The sequence below is a fragment of the Pleurodeles waltl genome, chromosome 9 (assembly GCF_031143425.1).
Source record: "Pleurodeles waltl isolate 20211129_DDA chromosome 9, aPleWal1.hap1.20221129, whole genome shotgun sequence".
Lineage (NCBI taxonomy): Eukaryota > Metazoa > Chordata > Amphibia > Caudata > Salamandridae > Pleurodeles > Pleurodeles waltl.
The window spans coordinates 754,884,380-754,899,803 of record NC_090448.1 but is presented as its reverse complement, the minus strand read 5'-3'; the positions used below and the strand labels follow the sequence as shown (position 1 = coordinate 754,899,803).

Here is a 15,424-nt window from a genome sequence, read left to right as displayed (position 1 = left end):
GTGCTACTTTTTTAATAGTTTGCACATGAAAGGTTTATGGGTGATCCATCAAGCAGGGACTGAAAAAAGGGGGGTTCCAAAATGCAATTTCCCCATTCATTTCTCTAGAGGATTTTAGACACAGCTACAGACCAAACCGCTGACTAGATTTACACCAAATTTGACAGAAAGCTAGATCTTGGTCCAGAAAGAGTGTTTTTTGTAATTTGATGTAAATCTGTTTATTCATTTTTGAGCAATTAATGCTCAAAAACTTTGTATATCTAGGGATGGAAAGCCTCTGATTGGCATTAACAAGGAAGTGGGGCAGCCATTTTAGGACTTGGGATTCTGTCCTGAGTCATACAAAAAGTGAAAAACAAACATGGGGCATAGTAGGATACCTTGACCCCGTAGGCCTGGTGGTGGGGTCCCAGAGAGACCCCCACCTGGGGGCAAAAACATTTTTTTCTCCCATGAATTTGTGGAGGATCTACAAATCTGCAGCAAAATATAAAAAAACAAGTGTGTGCTCCTGTGCTTCCTTATTAAAAACCCCTGGAGTGTGTCAGGGGGGTGATGCGTAATATGTTTTCTTTGGGGAGGATGGTGCAAGCCCCCCTGAGCCTCTGAGAGGCCCCGGGCAACCCATCCCCAAGGTTTGAGGCAAAACAAATATGGTAGAGGGGACGTGACTCCCCTTCCGGAGCTTAATTAGGCCCCAAGGACCCCCCCCTCCGCCCCCAAATCGGGCCTGAAATGTTAATGCCCTCACCATGTACTGATAATTACCCCACATATTACATCACTCAGGACAACTTCTATGACATCATTGATAATATCACTGCAAAATTTGCAATTAAATTATTGTTGAGAAAACTGTGCATGATTAGGGCCTGAGTTATAGTTGCCTTTGAGCCCAAGTTATAGTTACTCAAGAGAACTATAACTCATGAATTTCTGTGGTTTTTAGAGTTTAAAAAAATTACAATGCTACTGAACACTTTACCTAACTATAACACTTTAACCTTTGTTTTTGTTAGTGAAAATATATGTAAAAACATATATGTATTTTTTTTTTTTACTATGGCCTTCATCTAAAACTCACTTCTAGAAACGGGAGAGATCCGACTGGAAAGGAAGAAAGCATTAGGTCGTTTTATTTCCAGGCCCTCACAGCTCCATCACTCCAGTCCAGAGCGTCGATCTCTCTGCACCGCCAAAACCCTCATCTGTCTCTCCCTCCGTCATTGGCAGGCCTCCTCATGCATCTCTAGCTAATGGAAATACTGTCAGGTTTTAATCAGCCCAAGTGACAGTCTTGGTAGGGGTTCAGCACCTGAGGCCCCTTTTAGTGTAAAAAAGGCAATTAACGCCCCGACGAGGCGCTAGGTCACGTGATCACCCAACAGTGAGAAATCATGGAAGGAGGAGGGCGGTGATTCCTGCTCGCGGGGAAGCTCGCGGAGAGGCCGAGGCGAGACGTGCAGGGAAGGTCAGGGAGGCCAGCTTTCAAGGGCAGGCAAACGGGGAAATAGGCGGCCAGGAAATGCTGGAAAGGCAGGAAGTACTCAGGGGGAGGAGGATGGAGGGAGTAGAACAGTTATGGATGAGGGAGGGGATGTGAGAAAAGCTTATAGAACAGGAACAGTTGCGAGGGCAGAGAACAGTGTTAAGTGCTGTAGAGAGTGGACATATGATGATGATGGTCGGGGGGAGAGTTATCCTCCTCCACATTCCTCCCTATTCCACTGCAAGATGGTTTCTTCTCCTGTTCCAGGAAAGATCCAATTATCATGTGTTGCTTCTGCAGCTTATCACCAAACCCAATTCTACTGTAGCATCCGGGCCATGTGCGCAGCTGTGATAAGGGCTCTGCACAATGGACCAGCTTAAGGCTGAGCTCAGTGAAGGCACCTCAATCCTGCCCTGCGGCGTACACTGCTGTTCCGTTACTTACGCATTCGAGCACCTCTGCGCACCGCAAGTCTGGCCAAGGGTGACCCGTTTTTGTAGAACGGAATCCACCAGCACCCCCGCTAATGGGCCTCGATCATGGCTTACAAACCCGAACGCATGTTCCAGTACTGGGGGCCACACAAAGGTCTGCCACTGCGCCTATAGAATGACGATCCACAGCACTAGATATGGTTGTAGAGCTGGGACAACACAGCTCCGCCAATGCATCTCAACTTCCGTTTCACCCTCTTCTTCCACTAAGTCGGCTTCTCTTCCATCTTTCTTCTACCCCCCCGATTTTTCCTTGCTCTACACTTATCGGCCTTCTTTTTCCCGCGCTTCCCTTTTTCCTTCGATTTCTATTACTTTCTTCATCCTCTTCTCTGTGTACACCTATGTCCATCACACACCCACTTCTCGCGTCCTCTGCTGCCTCACATTTACCCCTCTATCACTCCACCATCTTTCCTCGTCTGTCCTCCCACTTCCTTCTGTAGTTCGCCATCTTTCCACTGGCCTCCTTTGATTCTCAGCCTGTCGCACCCCTTCCCCTCCACCGATTCTCCGTGTCTCCTACCCTTATCCCCACCCCCTCGTGTTTCGCTGCTATACATTATTAATGTTTTCTTGGAGAAGTGGAGCCATCTCTTACAGAGACGTGAGAGACGAGCTGGCACCACCTAGACTTCACCTGAAGAGCATCCCTGGGGCAACAGTGCGGCAGGCCAGGGGCGTAGCTTGGAAGATAAAGTGGCACTGGACCCCAACGCCCCAAGATAGTGCTGAATTTAGCATTCAAACTGCGGGGGGGATGAATCCTTCCTTGCAGTAGGGCCTTTCCCACACGGTCGAGGTTATGCGGATGGCACGCGCAGTCACCACGCGGGTGTGTCTACACTGTGCTACCTGAGTACGTGTTGTGTGTTTGTGCACGCGCATGCAACGCCAGGACTAAGTGCGTCGTCCCAATGCTTTGTTAAAGTGGTGTGAGTTGTTGCTGTGTTTCTGTATGCGTTGTAGTCCGTGTATATGTGACTACTGTGCATTTGTATTCGATCACTTTGCGCGTGGCATATTTGTATGTTCGAGTGCTGCGAGCAAATGTCACTACGGTTAAGAGTGCAAGCATCCTGCTCGGCAAATTTCCGTCTGTACTTGGGTGAGTAGTATATGTGCCATGTGAGTACTGCGGGCATGTGCGTCAATGTGTGTATAAGGAGAGCGTAGGTGTCATTCTTCAAGCCTCGTCAATGGTGGTTAAGCGCCATAAATACAATTAATTGGCTTCCGTCAGTACTCTGTGTGCGGCACCAGTGTGCACGATATGCTATTTCTGTGCACGCGTTAGTGTCTACGTATTCAGGACAGCAGTTTGAAGGCAGCGGTGCGTGTACTAGTAATGTGCACTGGTGTCAGCAGTGCCTGCGTGTTTGGGGGTAGTGTGTGCGTGTTAGTACTGCGCACGCATGTCAGTAGTGTGTACGTGTTTGGGGAAGCAGGGCATGTGTGGTAATACTATGCACGCATGTCAGTAGTGTGTACATGGTAGGGGGCAGCAGTGTCAGTTCTAGAATTGCGCACGCGCATCAGTAGTGTCTGCGTATTTGGTGTCAGCAGTGCCTGTATGTTTGAGTCACTAGTCTGCGTGGGTGTGCAAGGAGGGGCAGTATTTTATCATTCATGATGCAGTTAATAAAATACAAGTACTATGCACACGAGTCAGTAGTGTCTACATGTGCTAGTTACTTTGCACGCGTGCCAGTACTGCCAGCATGTTTGGAGGCAGAGTACGTGCGTGAGCACCGTGCGCCTCTGTACCGGTGGGACTCGCGCTGCCCGTACCCTCCTCTACACCCCCCCAGCCCCCCGAGACGTCAGTGCCGGTGCAGGATCAGCGCGCCCAGCCCCTCCCCGTCGGAGCCCGCGATGCGGCGGGCCTGCCGGGGTGAAGTCTAGCAGCTGCCTCCACAGCGGCTCCCTCCCCCCGCGGCGCCCAGCGCGGTCTATAAACGCTTCAGAGGGGCTCTGTAAATCTGCTGTCGCGCGGCGCCTCCAGGGAGCCCGTCCCCGCGCGCCCCTCCCGCGCGCTCCGCCTGGGGTTATTAAACGAGCCCTCGACATGTGCCTTTCTAATCCATCGAGGCGACAGGCCCGGCACCGGGGTCTCTTATCGGCGCGAGGGGAGTCAGCGACCTTTGTTCTGTACCGGCTCAGGATTCCTTTACATCACCCCTCACATCCATTTCCGACGGGTAGGCAGCCGAGCGGGAGTGAATGCTATGATAAATCAACCCTGGATTGCGCTAGTAGAAGCAAGATGTTAAAAACGAGAGTGCGAGCATCCTGCTGGGCAGAACGAAAACCTATTTGCACGTGCACTGCATTCCATACCACATCCCGCTCAACACGTCATAACACATCCCGCTCTGTACCCCATACCGCCTCCAGTAGAGCATTTTAGGCGCATCTCCAACCCTAAACTACGCCTAGTCCCACTCCACACCCCATGCCATCTACCAGACCATCACACATCTTCACGTCACTGTTAATTATGGTTTGAATAGCGCATAATTAGTCCAGTACCACACTCAGTTTTTACCCTATGCTCCTCCCTTGCCCACGGCCACAAACCCATATTGTATCTCATCATTTCTACTGAAGTATCTCATCCTATATCTCATTCTATACCGCACATCCAAATCCGTATCACATACAGGATCCAGGCGAGCATCCCCTACACAATGTCATCCTATCCCATTTTATAGCCACTACATCCTCTCAAATCGTGTTGTTTATTTAGACTTACAAAGCACACACTTAGGCCAGTACCCATGGCCATTGGAATTTTGTGCCAGGGAAGCACCGAATCATGCAGCAGGGTTTACTAAATTATGCATATAGAGAAGCAGACGATGTGGCATAATTTGGCTCATTTTGTGATAGTATTATTTTATTAATTTGTATTTTTTCACATGGTAATACTGCCTGGGCAGCTATTTCACCTCATTAGTACCAATTTAGCAACCAAATGAAGAAATAAGCATCTAAAAGCTGACCAGTTAACTTTGAAAAGGGTCTTCCACTGTGTGCATACAAATGTTGCCATATTACTATTAACTTTTGATTTGTTTGAGCTCCAAACAATTTTTTGTTAAAACCTGCAAATTATTCAGCAGATGAACAATGTGGCAACTGAGAAACAGCATAAATTCCCACACCCCATACCAAACCCTACATTGCATCCCAGTCTATATCCCATACCAAATCCACTACAGCATCTCACACCTTGTTAATGTTAATTAGGATTCGAGTAGCACAAAAATAGCCCAGTACCATTTCCAGTTACCTATCTCATACTGCACCTTACAGGAGTTATTTAATACCACATCCTATATCGTATCCCATAGAATATGTATCAAGTAAAGCATCTTGTAACCTAACCAATGCTGCATCCCACACATCTAGCACAAGGAGTCAGACTTTGATGTTATTTTAAACATGAAACTTGTTTAGCACACAATTTGTCCTGAACTGCATCTGATTATGTACCTCATAGAACATTCCCCTACCTAACCTGTACTACTACTCATCACCTATGCTGTAATCCAGAAAAGCGCCTCATACACATTATCGGATATTGTATCCCATATTTAAAACCATATCACAGAATGTAATGGAGGCCATTTTTTATGCCATTGTAAGGTGACACAGCAGCCCAGGTAACGACAGGTCTTCTAAAGTATGCTGTCACTCTTGAGCCAACTGTCTTGGAAAGAGATAGGATGTGAGGTCCTGCTAAACTTGATGTGTTCTGGACAGTCACCTCAAGTGATATTCTGCTTTCACCTAAGAAGATGTTGCTTTAACTGAAGGCCACTAAGCACTCTGATGTGCTAGGGTTGCTGGCAGCCTCTCTTGACTCTAATAAATGCACAACAAGCCCAGTGGACTTTGTAAAGTTTATTGTCATGGCAGTTGGTAGGAATGAAAGCCTGGGACCATTCCTGCACATGTCAAATCAAGCGTTGTTGGAGCTGAGACATAATGCAGGTTTACCTAGATCAAACCCAGCTCTCTCTGTGCTGCTGCATCACTCTAGATCCTGTCCTCACCTTACTTTTTTCTCTGTTTTTTTTAGTGCCTTCTCCTTGCTTTTCCCTTGTTCTCACTGCTTTTTCCTTGCGTTTTCCCCATTTTTGTGTGCCTTCTCCTTGCTTTTCCCTCGTTCCGTTCTCCTTGCTTTCGCCCTGCTTTTTCACCTGTTTTCTGTGTGCCTTCTTACTCTTCCATAGTTTTCACTGCTTCCTCCTTGCTTTCCCCCTTTTTTTGTGTGCCCTCTTCTTGCTTTTCCCTCGTTTTCACTGTTTTCTGCTTGCTTTTCCCGCATATTGTTGTGTGCCTTCTTGATTTTCTCTCATTTTTATTGCGTTCTCCATTACCTGCAAGCATCTGGATACCCTGTCGGGTGATTAGATGCACTTTACATATCCTGATTGATTGATTCAAGGGTCCATGAGGGCCATATGTAAGCCAAATTTTGAGGATGATGAAGTTAAATATATTTACTTAGAGTGTTTCTGGATGGATCCCGCTTACTTAGTCATAGGTCACGCTCAACGTTTCAATCAATCAATCAGTATTTGTAAAGCGCAGCTACTCACCTGTGAGAGTCTCAAGGTGCTGGGGGGGAGGAGCCTCATCCGAAGAGCCACATGTTGAGGTCCTTCCTGAAGATGGTGAGCGACAGGCTTTGTCTGAGGTGTAGGAGGAGGTTGTTCCAGCTCTTTGCTGCAGTGTAGGTGAAGGATCGTCCTCTGGCAGTGGTTTTGCGGATGTGAGGGATGGTGGCCAGGGCCATCTGGGCGGAGCGGAGGTATCTGTCAGGGGTGTAGAAGGAGACACAGTTGTTCAGGAAACTGGTCCTGTGTTGTGTATGGCCTTGAATGTGTGGGTGAGAAGCTTGAAGGTGATTCGCTTCTCGACCTGTAGCCAGTGGAGGGTCCTCAGGTGTTGGGAGATGTGTTCTCGGCGAGGGAGGTCCAGAATGAGTCTGGTGGTGGCGTTCTGGATGAGTTGTAGTTTTTTGATGTTCCTGGTTGAGGTGCTGGCGTAGAGGGCGTTGCCGTAATCGAGTTTGCTAGTGACTAATGCGTGGGTGACTGTCCTGCGAGAGTCTGCTGGGATCCATCTGAAGATCTCCAAAGTTTATAGAGTGAGAGCCAGCAGGAGGAGGCAACCGAGTTTACCTGGTGGGTCATGGATAGGGAGGAGTCGAGGATGATTCCTAAGTTGCGGGCGTGCTCAGTCGGTGTGGGGGGGGGGGGGTACTGAGGGATGTGGGCCACCAGGAGTCATCCAAAGCTGAGGTGGCATTTCCGAAGGTGATGAGCTCAGCCTTGTTGGAGTTGAGCATGAGGCAGCTTTCTCTCATCCAGGTGGCGACAGCTTCCATTCCTGAGTGGAAGTTCCTTTTGGCCGCGTCCGGGTCTTCGGTGAGGGAACGTTTGGCATGAATTCTGCATTCCGGAGCTAACAATGGACACCACAGACCCACATGATACACCTGTTTTCTGTACGACTGGATCATTGACCTAGGGCATCCTGTACTGGTTCTGGAGAAAGTGAGCTGCCCTTACCGTGTTGTCTGAGGAATGTCAGTTCAACCTTGAAAGGTGGTCACATGTCTGTGGGATGTTCCTGGTTGAGGTGCTGGCGTAGAGGTCATTGCCATAATCGTGTTTGCTAGTGGCTAATGCGTGGGTGACTGTCCTGCAAGAGTTTGTTGGGATCCATCTGAAGATCTTCCGAAGTTTGCAGAGTGTGAGCCAGCAGGAGGAGGCGACAGAGTTTACCTGGCGGGTCCTGGATGGGGAGGAGTCGAGGATGATTCTTAAGTTGCAGGTGTGCTCAGTCGGTGCAGGGGGGGAGCTGAGGGATGTGGGCCACCAGGAGTCGTCCCAAGCTGAGGTGGCATTTCCAAAGATGATGAGCTCAGTCGTGTCATAGCTGAGCTTGAGGCAGCTTTCTCTCATCCAGGTGCCGACAGCTTCCATTCCTGACTGGAAGTTCTTTTTGGCCGTGTCCGGGTCTTCTGTGAGGGAACATTTGGCATGAATTCTGCATTCTGGAGCCAACAATGGACACCGCAGCCCCACATGATACAGCTGTTTTCTATACGATTGGATCATTGACCTCGGGTATCCTGTACTGGTTCTGGAGAAAGTGAGCTGCCCTTACCGTGTTGTCTGAGGAATGTCAGTTCAACCTTGAAAGGTGGTCTCATGCCTGTGGGACGAGGGAAATTGTAACTGATCACTATGGTCATTTTTTGTCAATTCTATTGTTAGAAAAGGGTGTCTTTGGCAAGGATGCTGAAAAGTGGCCAGAAACAGGTGGTAGTTTGGTCATAGAAATACATTTTAGATTTTGAAGATGTGACACGCTATGTGCAGCACTGAATAAAGCAAATCCTCATTTTGCAGTACATAATATTACCTCTAGTGGTGTGTTATCAGAATAATATCGGATTTAAATGTTGTGTCCTAAATATAATTTACAAAAGTATCGCCCATTGGAGTTGATAATAGAAAAACCTACACCCTATTGGACAATATTTTTAATGATATTTAGGACACCCTATTTATGTCAGACATTATTTCTGGACACAGCATTCAAACATGAAAACCCATTGAGTAATGTCTTAATTTTGGACATTGAGGCATTGTTCAGGCAAATCTGTCCTGTCCTTAAATCCCATACCCTTGCTAATTCACAAGCCTCCTGCTTGAGAGTAGACCTACCTGGCAACAGACAGAAAGTCTTTGGCAGTAATCTGGACCATGCAGAAGTTAGAGCTTTTTATCTCTGGGTGAGGTTTAGGTTAAAGACAAGTGTCACAAAAATGTATTAATCCATTTTAGTGAGACATAATTTGCTAGGGAATCCATGGTCCAAGGAGCCTATATATCTGTCCCCATCTCGCCCCTTAGCAATGCAGACAAGGGTTTTTTTCTTCGTAACATTAGGTTTTAAGGTTGTTCTCATTACAGAAACAACTGGATTCAAGGCTAAAACCTGCAGCACCAGAAGTACTGGCATTTAAAATTGTGGTAGTCTCCTGACCCTAAAGTCCAGTTCCCAGGCTACAGTCCTTAAAACCAATGGGTGCTTCAGTCAGCTCAGTGTCAGCACCAATCAAAAATCTCCATGCAGCTAGTCCATTTCGACATTCTGTGAAGTTTGGTACCCCCAGGCAGCCTCATTGTGGGAGGTATCACATGTGCTGCACCTTGTCCACGTTAACAATCCAAGAAAGATCAGCTTGATCTTCCACTGGTCTTATTTCTGTACTATGTCCCTTAGTCTCTGACTACCAGATGCTTTGTAGCCCAGTGCATCAGACATAAAACTTTAAAGACCTATCCTTGGAGCCCTAAAACCACACACAGCATAACAAAGTGCAAACATGTGTCATATTGGATGCATTGTGTTCCTCGATGTGGCACCTCTGCCCCACTGATTGAACCTTTGTAAACAACCCATGATAAAACCTCTGAGCCACAAGCTGCTGCCTTATGTGGACGTAACTAGTATGGTTGCTCATCTATTTGATAACATTCGTTATCAGGCTACATTTTTTTGTTTAACTTAGCAGTAAAATACTATAACACTTGGACTTGTGTCATTTGCCCAGGGATCCTAGCATTATATTGGTTTCCATTTCTGCCCTATTTCAACAACCCTATTTTCATTACCTTTAAGCATTAGTCTGTTCTTCTATGACGTTATTGTTTTGGCTAACATTTAGTTTATTGCGAGATCACCTCCCAGGATTAAGCCTTGGCTGTTCCTCTTCAAAACCAGTAGGTAGCAAAGTGTTCAAAAGGAGTAACTTGGTTGTCTAGTTGCAGTACACCACTGTCAGCAACTGAGGACATCACTGGTAAACAATGGTGCCCAGCCCTCAATTAGTGGTAGATGTTGAGTGTGTTGGACACCAGCATTCATTTCTGGGAAAGGGACTTGTTCTTCCTTATCAGACTTTGATTCAGAGGAAGAACCAGAAGTCATAGAAGAGGCGACTATGAGGAAAGGTAAAGAAAAACAGCGACAAAGGAAGAGAGCAGGTATTAAGAAAGCTTGCAAGAGTTTGAAAAAACAGAAGTGTGCAGTGCAATAAAGAGGCATGAGGCGGGATCAAGGTTCGGCAGCCTTGGAGATCAGCAACCTCATCATTCAGCAGGGCTCCTAAGAAAGACATTGGGTCTCTCCGATTATTCCTTAATTTATTTACAAACTAAGCGCTAAATTGGTACCCACCCTGCACAGTGCCCCATAACTAGTGACTGACCAAGGACTCCAAGAGAAGCGGCGCAATAATGTCTGAAAAAAAGTTGTGGAAAACTAATTAGAAGGCTTGACTTCTTAAGTCTTGAACTTGGAATTTTGCCTTGTATTTATTGTACCCTTAACCATAAGAGAACGTTTTAAGAATGGGGGGTAGACAACTTAGAACTATACCTTAACCCTACGGTTGGCTGATCAGAACAAAAGACACAGGGCAAATTTAATAGAGAAATAACTGACCAGTCCTGGAAAAGGCCACTGAATGGTTGTCTAAAAAAATATAGAAGGAACACAAATCCTCTTCATGGCCAGACATATTTCTAAGCATACATCACGTTCAGCAGATTTCAGTGCTGAGTCTCCCGAGAGTAATTTCTGGGCCAATGGAACTGTAAGATAAAAAGGCATTATGACCAGACAAGCCTCTCTCGAGACCACCGCTCTTATACTGCTTTAATGCATTGTGTCTTTACTATCCTATATTGTTGTTTTGCACCTAGAATGAATTACGATACATGTACTTCTACAGTCACTTTAAGCCAGTCTTGGTAGTACTGAATACTCTTCGCCTTCAGGAACCCTAAAGCATGTAACTCTTTGCTAATGCTGGGTTTGTGACTCTCCGTTCGTGCCAAGAAGCCGAAAGGGCTGTGTGACGTGGGCACACGGGATTACCTACAAAATCCCCCACACGAACCAAAGCTTTTGTAATCTGTCAGGATCTATTGTCAGTGTTTATGATAAATCAAGAGTTCATTTTTTAATTCTATGCCTCCTATTTTATTTAAGTTTATTAAACGCACCTGAGGATGAAAAGGCACTGCACAAAAGTAAAATCACTTGGTACATGTATATAAGTAAGAGAAATAGAAATATTCTATCTAAAATACAATAAAAGCACAGAAAAAATCAGAAAAAAATGAACAGATAATTTAGAAGATGGGCACTCCAGGAGATAAAGTTTCAAAACATAGCAAAAGGCTGTATGTCCATGATAAGGCAAAGTCCACTGCTGGAAAATCCACCAAATGTGGATCAGATGAAGGGAATGGCAGAGGCTTCCCGAACTCGGGGGAGCTGTGCATATGCCAAAGAGCCGGGGCCCAAACCGGGGTCGTGGCGCGAGCTTCGGTGACCTTTTGGTGGTGGTTGGGGTAGGACTGGCTAGGGTGTTTCCGGGGTCCTTCCCAGTGATGCGGCAGCCCTGCCTGTTGAAAGATGCCGCATGGCAGCGAGCAGGTCTCTTTCACGCTCGCTGCCATGCCAGATACCTGGGATCCTCCTCCATGTGACTCCCCAAATCAATTTTCCATGCCCACGATCCCTAGAGATTCTGCACCCGGTGGAAGGAGTGCTTGGGTGTTGTGGCATGATGGGAAGGGTAGTTATAAGATTATGCAATGGTATACGATGCGATTCAAATGGGATTTCTTTCTTAATTCATGGTAATGACTTGTGTCATTTCTAAACCCAGTCCTTTTTGTCTTGCAGGACATATTTAGTATGTCATATTTATATTAGTTGACAGAAGAAGTCATGATTGGTGGGACCGTTCAGGTCCATGTAAAGCATCTGTTTAGACCAAAAAATAACAGGAGCATGACGGAACCCTCCAAGGGGTGCTGACAGCAAGTCAAAAGCAGACTGTAGAGGTGCAGGGGGTTGGGGCAGTCTCTGACACGCAGTCCTTACCTGACAAACACCCTCGCAGGCACAGTGGGCACAAGTTAGCAAAGGCCCTTGGGAGTAGAAAAATGTCTGTAGGGGGTGCCTAAGGTAGGTATCCTAGAAGGCAGATGGGCCCCCTGCACAGGGAAATCCCGGTATGGGAGGTCAGTAGGGGGTGGAGTCCTCCATAAGGAGGGTCCTAGCCATGTTCATTTTTATTGGACAAGGAGTTTTAAAAGGAAGGGGCACTGGAACCAGTCATGATTTCACTTGTAAAGGTACGTCTTGAAGGATGCACAGAAACAATCCTAGCTATGGTTAGGGAACGTCTCTATTGTGGCTAGGACTTCATTCTGTAAGCAAAGATGTTAAATTGCGGGTTACATTGCATAAAGTAATGCAATGTGTTTTTTCGTATATATCTGTAAATAAATATGGCCGGGGATCATACGACCCCTAACACAAAGAACTTGATTGGTGTACTTGTCAGTAGCATGGGTGTGTTGAGGCGGGTGTGGGTCTTTCCCAAGGGACATTGACGATTGCCTGGCCATACAACTAGTTAAAGAAAATGAGCATGAAAGCACAGAACTCTCTATATAGAAGTCGCTTAGCTTCTACACCACTAGCAGGGCCGCTGGAATTATGTGGCGGAAGAGGGCCAAACCATGCAGCAGAGTAAAGTAAAGTATGCATCAAGGAAAAGCAAAATATGTGGCATAATGCAGCACATTTTGGCATAGTATTACTTCATTATTTGGTAATTTCAAAACTTGGTAACACTGTTTGGGCCTTGGTTGCACCTCATTAGTACCAATTTAACACCTAAAATTAACAATAAGCAACAGAAAGGCGACCTGATGAGCTTTGCAAAGGGCCTTCCGCCACGCAACAACACGTCACTGCATTTTTGGTAACTTTTGAACCGTTGGAGCTAGAAACAATTTTTATTGTTAAAATCTACAGATTATGCGGCAGATGATAGAGTACGTGGCTAATGCAGCAAATCTCTCATGCAAAAATTGCAGCGGTTGCCCAATCACATAATTTCAGTGGCCCTGACTACTATTAGCCTCCCAAGATCTTTAACCTGTTTGAAAGGTGAACAGAATGATGAAGAATAAGAACCTTGAAGTCTAAGTAGCAAAGTTTGAACCCAATCCCAAAGTGAAGAGAAGATTAACCTCAGCTACTGGCTTTTGCTTGGGGCCACATCCCAAGCCACAGTTTTTCACCCACCATGCCACCTCAGATTGGACACAGCTATATGCAAATTATTATTGACCCTGCTCCAATAGGAACAGCCCAGTCCGAACTGTTGGGCCACAATCTCCCTGAACCAGAACACAGGCAACCTTTTGTCTTTATTAGGGCTCAGCCAGGTATAACTTTGTTCCAGTGGCACAGTGAGCGGGTGAAAACCTCTCTGAACCAGAACAGAGGCAACCCAGGACTATTTTTGCCCTTATTAGGGCTCAGCCAGGTATGACTTTGTTCCAGTGGCAGAGTGAGCAGGTGACCCAAATCTGGGCATATCCGTCACACTTAGTATATCAAAAAAACAAGGTGGTGAATGGAATGCATGAATTAATCTCAGCCCCTGGCATTGTTTGGAGCAGCATCCCAAGCCGTCATTTTTTCACCAACCATGCCACCTCAGTTTGGACACAGCCATATGCAACTCAGTCTTGACCCTGTCCAAATGGGAACAGCACAGGCTGAACTGCCAAGTTGGGTCCTCCTTTAAACGAAACCGCTGTTGGCCACTGAAACCAAGCTACACCTGACTGAAGATCCCCAATCAGGGAGGAACTTGTCTTGGGTTGCTTGTGTTCCATTCAGGAAGGAGCTGGCTTAGCAGTTTCAGCTGTTCTGTCTTATTGGAGCAGGGTCAAGACTATTTTACATGTGTCTGGGTCTAATCTGTGGTACCATGGTGGGCAAAAGAATGATGGATTCAAATGCTACCCGAGCGATTGCCAGTAGTTAGACTTTTTGCAAACATCCTCTGATCACCTTTTGTGTGTGCAAAATAAAAGTGGCCCACATTCATGATCTTGGAGGTAAAAATAGTGTCCGACATTAGTAAACTGAGCAAATGTCTGCGTGGTCTCTGAGGGGTGCGGAACCACAGGTATTCCTGCTTGCTCCAGGTAATGCAAGTGGCATTATTAGAGAAATGGGGAAGTGAATACATGATGAAGCTTCCTATCAAAAAGATGAAAACATTGACCCATCCCACCTCTTTTGCCAAAAAAGTGCAATTGGTCAATCCACGCTGCAAACGATGAGACAGTAGCATATACAGCCGCCCACTGCTGCTTGTTACTGCAGTCTAGTTTAAATGTAAAGTTTACATCACCAGCCCACACACAGCTGGAAAACAGGCCCACCACAAAACGTAACTGGCCCACACACAACCTCAGCACCAGCCCACACACTCACCTAGCAGACCTGACAATCTGGCATTGTCAGATTGCCCTATAGGCCAGTCTGACCCTAAGTGCAGCTATAACTAGGCAACATTGCAGATTCTGTGCAAAACAAGTACATCGGTGTAGCTGCGGCACACACACTCCTCTGATCAACCACTACAGTCACAGGTGCATATACAGTATTGTGGCAGCTTGAATGCATCATCTACACACAGGCCCTGCTGTGCATGGCCCTGGTGACCACGTTGCAGTTCCTTGGGAACCACGCACCCCTTCGGCACATACATTGCACTTGACTATCCCCATGTGTAACTATAGCATCTACAAAGCTGCGTCTTGTCGCTAGTGAATGCCTCGCCCTTCTCTCCAGGTCTGTCAAGGATGATGCAGACATCAACCATGCAACTCCCAGTCTAGCAAAGAGTGCGCTAACCCCTCAGGTGGTGTAATGAAGTTTGGTCCAGATCGGCTAGCTATTTGCGCAGCACCATGTTGCAAACGGCTGTTGACACAATGCAAAACTGCACAAAACCTGTGATAATGTATAAGGAGATCCTAATGGAGCGAGAACAGTGCAAACCACCGTATGTATCCACACAAAGCCAGACCACCTAGAGTCGCACAACCTGGCTTTGTATGAAACCTTGCTGCCATTTGAAATCAGGTGCAAGCTACGCGCAAGCAGAACTTCAAATTATATTTAAAAGTATAATGTGTAAATTCCATAAAATTACACATTTTACATGGATCATGCTTGAGCAGTTGTCATCAGGTAGAAACGAGTACTAGAGCAAGTACCTTGAGTACAAGTGTGAAGCAAGAGACCGCTTGCACTAAAACTTAGGGCCATGTTTATGATTTCATTCGTGTCGCTCTTGCACCACCCAATATGGTGCAAAAGCGACACAAATGAAAAATGAGAATGACCTTCAGGAAACTTCTCAAGTACTGGCTGTTCGAACAGTAGCAGCACTCCCCCACCCTTCACCCCCACCTCTCCTCAGTGCCTTGAGACCCTCACTGGTGAGTATTGCGCT

The 15,424-nt window shown here is 46.4% G+C and overlaps 1 protein-coding gene and 1 long non-coding RNA gene across 3 annotated transcripts in view; one reads left to right on the top strand and one right to left on the bottom strand.

Annotated features, from left to right (window-relative positions):
• The window catches only part of LOC138259925 (uncharacterized), a 165,679-nt gene extending 164,363 nt beyond the window's left edge, over nucleotides 1–1,316 (bottom strand). For both annotated transcript variants that reach the window (XR_011198775.1, XR_011198776.1), the window contains exon 1: nucleotides 1,088–1,316. This is a non-coding gene — a long non-coding RNA (uncharacterized lncRNA). The remainder of the gene's footprint in view (nucleotides 1–1,087) is intronic.
• The window catches only part of LOC138259924 (sodium/calcium exchanger 1-like), a 414,856-nt gene that overhangs the window by 172,594 nt on the left and 226,838 nt on the right, over nucleotides 1–15,424 (top strand). The gene's annotated exons all lie outside the window — the stretch shown is intronic.